Source organism: Chiloscyllium plagiosum, chromosome 12, assembly GCF_004010195.1.
Source record: "Chiloscyllium plagiosum isolate BGI_BamShark_2017 chromosome 12, ASM401019v2, whole genome shotgun sequence".
Lineage (NCBI taxonomy): Eukaryota > Metazoa > Chordata > Chondrichthyes > Orectolobiformes > Hemiscylliidae > Chiloscyllium > Chiloscyllium plagiosum.
The window spans coordinates 63,473,644-63,483,235 of record NC_057721.1 but is presented as its reverse complement, the minus strand read 5'-3'; the positions used below and the strand labels follow the sequence as shown (position 1 = coordinate 63,483,235).

The 9,592-nt window shown below is 34.7% G+C and overlaps 1 protein-coding gene across 14 annotated transcripts in view; it reads left to right on the top strand.

Annotated features, from left to right (window-relative positions):
• LOC122555350 (sodium/myo-inositol cotransporter-like) overlaps positions 1-9,592 on the top strand; it is a 32,163-nt gene extending 22,571 nt beyond the window's left edge. For 6 of the 14 annotated variants that reach the window (XR_006313238.1, XM_043701264.1, XM_043701274.1 and 3 more), the window contains 3 exons: positions 533-3,620; positions 4,111-4,190; positions 7,025-9,592. The gene's annotated coding sequence lies outside the window, so the exon portion shown is untranslated. Of the gene's footprint in view, positions 1-206; positions 235-532; positions 3,621-4,110; positions 4,191-7,024 lie in introns of all 14 variants that reach the window. The other 8 variants (XM_043701273.1, XM_043701268.1, XM_043701271.1 and 5 more) reach the window with 8 other exon arrangements.

Genomic DNA, 9,592 nt, shown 5'->3' with positions numbered 1-9,592 from the left:
AGAAATCTATCTGGATGTTTTTTAAAAAAAGATCCTGTGTTCACATGGGTGAATTCAATTATATTATTCTCAAATCATAAGTTCAGATTGAAAGACACTGTCCCATAGATCATGGCACCCAGTTTGGTAGTAAAGACTTGCACAGTATTCTTTTGCAGAGTCTGCATATCAGTGATAGTGTACTATTTTTTTTCCATCCAATGCAGGTTCACTTTACATATTGGCATGGTCCAGGTGTGTAATTTGCATGCAAATTGTTCATTGCTACATTGATAATGTTGACTGTGTATAATTGCTTCAGTCATCTTGTCCCTAAACTCCTTATTGGGTAAATCTGACTCAATAGCTTGAGGAAACATGGAACATTTATTTTTAGTCAAATTTTCAGAACCCTATTGTGGTGAGTCCAGTTAAGGATCCAATAAGATGTTTTGCGTGAGCATTTCATAGCCCTGTTTGGCTTTGCTTGCTGAATGCACTTCAACCTGAAGCATGAATGGAGCCATGCTAATATACAATTTTTTTTAACCAGGAGGAGATTGAACACATTGGTCTCAGGTAAGACAGGGCAATTCTATTTTTATGAAACCGAACCTTTGAGCATGGGGACAAGTTTTCCCATAAATTTTGGCTTTTTCTTAACAACAAAATATGATTTAGGAAATTAAAATGACTTCTAAATGTACCTGCACCAATGGCCTCCTCCTGTCAGCAGCTGCATGCTGCCAGCTCAAGATTATGTTGGAACATCTGTGTTGAGATGTGGGTTGGGAGAGAAGAAATAAATACAAGTTGTTTACCACATGAATTAGTAATCCATCTGGATCCAAATGGAAGTGACTTGTAGCTGAGTGGTTATGAATGTAGTTTGAATCTAAATTGACTAAATACAATTGTTCCTGTGTTCAGAGATACTTGTTTTATTTTGGGGTTGGGAGGGGGTGGGGAGAGGAGAGAGAAAATCTTCTTGATTTTATGTTCCCCCAATATTGCTAGTCGAACCTAGGCAACCAGATCTTTCAAGTGAAAATTTGTGCAGTATAGAATGTAGGAGGTTTTTCTCTAAATTGGGGGGCTGTTTAGATTTAAACTGCTTTTTTGCTTTTGTCAAACTCTTCATTGATTCTATTTGATTTTATAATCTTATAAGCTTGCTTTAAAATATTTTGAAAGTGCATCAAAGTAAAAACGTGTTTAGTAATTTACATCTTGCTTGGATCTATATGAGTGGTAGCTTGTGGAAGATGCTAGGCCAGAAAGAAAATGGGGTACTCCATACTTAGAGTATATTCCGTACATTATTAAATTTTATTGTTCAGCCTCCATTGTCTCCTGTTGACAAATGAGCAAACTCCCTTAGACTGTCATTCTTAGTATCGCTGCCAGATAATACTGAAAGCTCAGTTGGTTCCGCAGGGGTTGATCTTGTAACTAATCTTATCACTCACTACTTCATAAAATCTTTGGAAGCAACAAGAATGACATGCTTTTAATTATATTAATATTTGAATTGTTGCATTATTCATTAATGGCATCAAAACTTTTATGGAGTGATCTAACAATAAATGAGGGGCTAATTTTATCCACTTTTGCCTGTTATGTAGTCTTGAAAGGAATTGGATATTAAGTTTTTTTTTGTTTGCATAAATTGATCTGGCACATAAATTCAGATCTTCAAGAATTTATGTGGGTTGTGCAAAAGACTTAGTTAGGGGGACTTGCAATTACAACATCCAATTATATGGTAAAAAAATCATTCAGTGAGTTCTAGAAGATAAGAGGAAAATAAGTAATCAGAGGTCTTTGTCAATCTAACTGTACAGAAATGTGTTCTAAAAGGCAGTGCACATCAGCCCACCCTTCCATCAGCTTTAATTTTGAGTTATTTAATGTTTTAAAACCTCTTCTTTTAATTTTACTCCAGTCAATAGCTAATAACAAGCTATGTAACAAATTTAGTGTTACCATTAAGGTTATAAGGGTTTTAAAAAAATAAAACTATACTTTGAAGATGTGTACATTTTGGGGTTTATAATTAACTTACAGGTGTCTTGTAGAAAACCAACTTTGTTCAAGCATAATTTTTATATATACAGTGTATATGTAGACATCTAAATTGTATAATTATAGTGGATTGCAATTCTTAAGTTGGTTTGATAAGGCTCTAGATATTCATGTCCTGGTTTCATGTTACTTAATTATGTAATATCTGCATAAATAGTGAGTTCTTTATACTGTTGGCTGCATAAAAGTACAGATACAATTTTCTTGTGGATGCAACTGAAGAACATGGATTGTGAGGGGAAAATGCATGAGACCATATTTGTCAAAACTGCCGCCTTTGGTATTCCATAACCAATTAAACCTTCCTCTAAGCGGAAAGGTTCTTTGCACGTGAAACACTGCATGTTTAAGTTGCAGATAAATTTTTGAATCTCTTGTGAAACATTTAACTGGCCCAATAAGAAGCATCGAAAATCAAAAAATACGTATTCTGTCTTGGTTTAGAATCTATTTGCATATAATGTTGATTTAAAATGTACAATTTTAGGAGCAGAGAGAAAACCCTGTATTGTATTTTTAAATTTTAAACTGTGTGCAGTCCAGAGGGTTTGATATTCCTTCTATTCCTAGATTGATTGACATACAGATGAAAGTCAAGCTGCCAAGAAGTTTATGATTAAATGCAGTGTTTAGCTGATAGAAATCTTCCTTTTGTGAATAAGAAACCATAGTTTATCCACTTTATTATAATTTTGAGCTATGCCTCAAGTTAGCAATTTGGCCATGTATTTGACCAGTGAATCAGGTGTGTGCAGGTGGAGACTGTTTAATCATCCTGGTTTTAACTGGTTTGGAGTGTCTTTGGCAGTCAGAAGTAAATAGATCAGAGTGATACTGATTGGTTGAGCATTTTTATTGTTCCCTGCAAGATTGTTTTAACAATTGTTCATAGTACAACGGTATCTCTTTTACTTTCAGGGGAAATATTTGTGGAGACTCTGAAGCCATACCAGGAAGCGCTTTGACGCCACGCTACTCATTAACATTTTAAAACCAAAAAATACAAACCAATCACAAACCTCTGAAGCAAATCAACTAAACAGAATTTCCATTATGGAAATTAATTCTTGCAAGAAGAATTAGCATGGAACTCTGAGTTCCGGGGAGGGAGGGGAGTACTGTGCACCTTTTATTTTCTGAACTGAGATGCTGCATCATGCCCAAAATTTTGATATTTTTAAAATTTTAATCAACTTGAGTTTTAAAGCCAACTTACAGTCCCTAACCATTGTCATGACTGCTATAATGACCATTCACTTAGAATTCGATATCCCTAAGCTTTGTCATTTCATGTCCTTATCAGTTGTTTTTCCAACTACAATTCACTATTTCGCAAATCTTATAATTGATTTGCTTTAAGTTGGTAATTCACAGGATTGGTAAACTGGTATTCAGTTACTGAATGAACCACTATATGTAGTTGTTTAGCTGATACTACTCCATAATTTGCTGATTCTGATCTCTGATTAATGAACTGCAGTACATTGGACCATATGTCTATGGCTACCCTTTCCTGTGAAAAATTGCTGCTTTCGTTTTGCGCTGCCTCTGTGGAGGTAGGTAATGTAGTTTATTTAATATAGAGGTTGCATTCACTATAATCATAAAACAAAGTTTAATGCATTTGAGTCTTTGTGTGTGTGTGTATATATAAAAATATAAATTTCAGATCTGGACTTTGATTTTTAAGATAATTAAGTTTTAATATACTTGATACTATGAGATACTATTAAATACTTGCATGTGGAAGATACAGAATGAGGTAAAGGTACCAAATCAGTTACTGGAATTACATTTTATGGATTTTATTTTTTGAATTATGCTTTTAAATTAGACAGTTAAATGACATGTTACTGTGCAACAAATATTGAGAATAGTAATAAAACAAGTTAGTCAGTTGAAAGAAATGCTGGTTGGTCACTTAGTGGCAATTACAGGTACTTACTATAGAAATTGAGTTGGTTTGATTTATCAATTGGTCACAATGTTAACAGATTTGCTTCAGTTTACAGTATGTGGGGATCAGTTCTTGCGTATATTCTACAGGTTTACATTATCCAGAGCTGATTTAGAAGCAGACTAAATATGGTGCGTTGATGCACAAAAGGAACAACACTAACACAAAGGTCAGACATTCTCCACTTTCTTTGGCAGATCCTATCAAACATGACTTGCAGCCTGTCTGGTTGGGGTGGGTGGATGCATGTGTAATTGTTGGATTTTTTTTGGATGGGAGTGGTGGGGAATATGCTCAGCGGGAGGGTGAGGTGGTCTATTACTTCATTTCTGTGGTAGCCGAGGGAGTTTAAATTCTAGGTTTAATCCTTGGTCTGCTCACTTTCTTAATCTTGGAGCAGTAGCAGCTACTAAAGTTGCCCTCTGGCCTAGGTTAAGTGTTCCTTATTCTGATGCTGTCTGGTAAATCTGTCCGGTAGTGCAAAAATGGATTTTGCATGAGGATATGGTCAGAAATTGGCTGTGACCTTTATCATTTGAAGTAGCCTGCATTTAAATCAAAGCATGAATAAAGACCACTTGAATGAGGTACAAGAGGGTGCTTGTTTCAGTAGACTGTACCTCTGCAAGCAATTAACCTGTTTAGAAAATGAGGAAAGATTTGGCAGCATGTTGAAAATGTACAATATTTTATGTGGGCTCTTTATTGCTTTGAAGCCAGTACAAGAAAAATATTTCTAAGGAACTTCCAATTGATTGTCTTTCATCAGGACATTGAACTATCCTTTTAAAATTGACAGAATGCTTGCAGAATACAGCAGGTGACATCTACTTATAAAAGAGCTATGTCAATAAATCTGAAGAGGAGGTAAACATGTTTAAAAAGGAATATAATGATTATGAAAAAGTTGATTTATTGGCAGCAGTTTTTTATTAAGACTTGTTAAACATCAAATGAATATTTTAACGGACAAAGTGAAATACAAATATGGGAATCAAGAAATGGGATTTGGTATCTATCTTAAATCAGATTGTCTCTACAATTAATTCACAATTAAAGTGGGATGAAATCAATGAAGCATTAAATGGTAATAGTGCACCATGAAGGAAAAAAATTAAGGCATTGGATACATCATTACATGAATAATGGAGAAATGCTTCAGAACCGATGTCTCTGCTCTTTAAGACTGCACAAAGTGGGATAAGACAGCTAATGATGCTTGGATGAGATTTGCTTGTATTTCAGAAAATGTTTGGTAAATTCTAATTTTGAAGGTTAATAAATGTAGTACTTTCAAAAGCAAAACACTACAGATGCTGGAAATTTCAATAAAACCAGCAGATGTCAGAATTGCTCAAATAATTTGGGCAGCATCTATGAAGAGAAACATGTAATGTTTCAGGTAATGTGAGCTGTTTCTTTTTCCACAGTAGCTCCTTGGCCTGCTGAATGTTTCCAACAATTTTCTGGGTTTACTTATACCTATTTGGATTGAGGTTGTGGTGACAAATGAATATAGCTCTGCTGAGACAATTTTTAGTTTTGGAATTCTTCAGGAAATTGTTCGGTGTTTCCTGTTATTTACACTATTCCAAAACAACATGGAGAAGGGTACTATAAGTAACGGGGGACAAAGTTTGGAAGTGTTGAATGACTGTTCATTAAAACTTTACAGTGAATATGAAGCTGTTAACTGGTCAGTTATAGAAATACCATTAAGATCTGTCTGTAAGACAGATCTTATTGATAAGATACATATTATGCAGGCATTTAGGGGAGGTGACAGCCTAGTGGTATTATCACTGGACTGTTAATCCAGAAGCCAAGGAAATATACTGGGATCTGGATTTGAATCCTGCCATAGCAAATGATAAAACTTGAGTTCAATAGAATAAAATCTAGAATTGAAAGTTTAATAATAATGACTGTGAATTAATTGTCAGAAAAAAGCATCCAGTTCATTTAAGGTCTTTTAGGGAAGGAAACTCCCATCCTTACCCGGGTTTGCCAACAGGATTGCAGACTCTGGCAATGTGATTGAATATTAACTGCCCTTTGGCAATTAGGGATGGGCAATAAATGCTGGCATAGCCAGCAACAGCCTCATGCCATGAATGAATTTGCAAAAAATGCAATATTGTGTACAGTTTTGGACACTTCCAGAGGATATTGATTTGGAAAGATATAGCCAGTAGGATGCCTGTAGAGCATTTGTGTAATTGAGACTCACTGAATTAAATTAGAGAAGTGTTAGAGGAAAGATTTGAGGGGCAAAAGGTTCAAGTCTCTTTCAAAACCCTGAAAGATATGGACAAGTAAGGATTGAATATTTGTGGGAATGCTTTATCACTTCCTGTTTTAATGACTTTTCCTTCATTTGCTTGCCTGACCTGACTCCTCTGTACATGAGGTGGGTGCAAGGCTTGTTGACTGGGCATCATCAGTTTCCCTTGTTACTGACTGCAAGGTGGTACTTGGGACCATTCAGGTATGATTGACCTAATTTTCACTCCTGTTTCTGGGAAGAAACTTAGCTTAAAGTCCCACTAAGTTTGATGTTCTGATTCAATTCTATTCCTGTTGCGTGGCAAATAATTATTTTGATTTGTAGATAGCAAAGCTTTAGCCAAGATGGTATGGCCTTAGTAAATTTACTGAACAGTCTCCTTTTTAAAAATGGACATCTGAATATTTGATCAAGTAATCCGAAATTAAACTATAAAGAGATAAAAATATAAATTAAATATTCCACTAAATTACAGTTTCAGTCCTGTTAGGGCTGTGGAACTGTGCTCACTTGAACAAATTGAGGTTCATTTTCTAGTTTTTGATACGCTGGGGACACTGCTGAAATTGTTTGTTAATTTAGGAACTGTTTGCTGCAGGAAATTAAGTGTAGTGATTCAATAATTGAAACTTAGTTAACTGACATATTGGGAGTTTGGATTGATTTGCTTTTTTTAATTCCATGCTTTTATGATGTTGTATTTGCTTCAATTTAAGACATTAAGGGCCCAAGTTTTCCAGTTGTGCTCAGAAATGCATTAGAGAACACCTTAGATCAAACTTGGAGATTTTTTAATGGAAGCACAAGGACCTTGAGCATCACTGTGGTGAGAATCCATATCAGTTTGAGTTTTAATTATTAATGCTTGTATATATCGAGATCCTTGTTATATCAATGACAGATCTGCTTTAAAGCAATCCTGGTTGTTATCTCAGCACAGTGGTAGAATTTGTGCCTTTTTAAATCAAAAGGATTCAATCCCTACTCTGGGGCATGAGCACGTAACTGCATTATCTTTAAATTGACAGATTAACAGCTGCTTCTCTTACATTTCCTCCACCCAAAAAGTATGCATCTGGCTATTGATAAATTAAGCCTGTTTAATTATATTCTCCTTTTTGCTAATGCAGTAGTCATTTATGCCAACTTTCTTGGCATAATATTCTGGACACCAAAGGGAAATTAATTTTTGTGTACACCTGTCAGTACAAGAGGAAATGTTGGGCCCTTAAAGTTGAGTCTAGTTACTGTAATACTTGAAATTGGTATGTTAATTCAAATTGCTGTAAAATTATTTTCATAAGAAATGTTATTTCTGGTAATGGATTGTTTTATAAAGTGTCTTTTAGGAAAATAGTATGTTTTAAGCTCAATTTTGTGAACTGTAGACTCAAAAGATGTTTGTCAAGTTTATCATGTATAAATGTTATGTTTATTATATTTTCTGTATCCTGCTATTTTTTTGTGAAGGTGTTCTGTTTTTTGTTTGTGCTATGGAGAGGCTGTTTCCAGTTGCCTTGTGCAGTTGAACCAAGATGTACTGTCAGTTGTGTTCACATTGATTCTTGATTTTAAAAATGTTTGTTGCTTGACTCTAATGTGAAGTGTTATTGTTTCTGGTATGTGTTATGTACTACTGTTAAACCCACTTCTGTTTTATCAAACTAATCAGAAAAATGTACGATGTGTTGAGGTTTTCATTCTGTTGACCTTCTGTGTCTTTTAAATTTCAGAATCTTTTGTCAAGATCCATCTTTTAAAAAGAGGATGTGTACACAGTCTGAAGGTTCCCATTTGAAGCAACTGGCATCCAGGAAATGAATGGAATAAAGTGAATATATTTTTAAATACAATTTGAAAATCCCATCAAAAGTAGCTTATCCCCCTTGCCCTGACCCAGTGAAATTCGTGATAGCTGATTAAAACTATGTCTAAATACATAAACTTAGTGTTTCGTAGGTATCTTGATTATTCCACCTCTGTAGAAACAAAAATTAGAATTCTTGTATATGACAGCTGATTATCCCATGTTGACAAATACCAAATTAAACATTTTGTCCACAGACTAGTGAACTCCATTTAAAGACTCCTTTCACTTAGCCATTCTACATTAACTCTTAGCTCTCTTTGTCTATGACAAAAGTATGCTTTGTGGAGCCTGAATGTTGGAGTGCCTGCTGCTAGAAAAGAAACTCTGTTGTATTTGGAAATAATTTTGAACGTGCTAAATAGTTTTGTAATAGCAGAAATACTTAATTGATCTGCCTTGTACATCTAAGTTTAGGAATAACAACTCAAAGCACAGCATTTAAGCATAAACCGAATTAATTCATACTGTTAAGTGACTTTTTGCTTTTGAGATGATTGATAAGGAAGATTTAATTTTTAAAGCATTACAAGTATTTCTACACTTTTAAAACTATCTAGTCTTCAAAATTATAGCCACACATCAAGGTAGTGGCTGACAGCATAAATTTCATGTTTTGCTCTGCTAGATATTTTTACTTTCACACTAAGGGTTACCTGCCCATATTACCACTTGATTGCAATGCAATGCCATACATTCTAATGTGCAGCTGTCAAACTGTATGCTGTAAGCTCAGACACATTTCTCCATTCAAAACATGCCATAAAGGTGTATTAATAGTTTGAAACTTTGGCCAATTAGTTTGCCTACAAAGTCCACTCAGTTTATCAACCAAGGTGTCAAAACACAACTGACTTTGGGAAGTAGATCTTTACACTCTGCAGTTTAAACTTGAGGAATTCCTGAATGAAACTAGATTTTTCTCTGCAGTGGGGGAAAATTTTACCAAACAGATTTACTAATTTCTTAGCTGGTTAATTCAAGATTTGGCTGAATAGGGAAATCAGGGTTGAAGAGCAAGAAGTACTGGCTGTGATAAGAGTTGTAGCAGATGTCATGAGGTTGTGGGCTGCAACATTAAACTCCAAGGATTTGAAGTAAATAATCTTTTGACTTCATTTGTATCTTGTGTATATGTAAAAATTTTCCTGAGTAATTGCTTCACACATGACTAAGAATGGGAGCCTCCAGAGAAAGTACATCTAGTCCTTACTTTTAGTAAAGGTATGATTCATGAAATTGTACATGCAACATGTGGATGGAACACCATTCAGGAAAAGTTTTCATACTTGTGCTGTTAACATAAATGCAGAAATGTAAACTTGAAGCATATTAACATTTACAAAATGCTGATAATTTACCCTGTTTTGTTGGTATGTGTTTTTGCTGAACTGAAAATTAAAAAAATATTAAAACA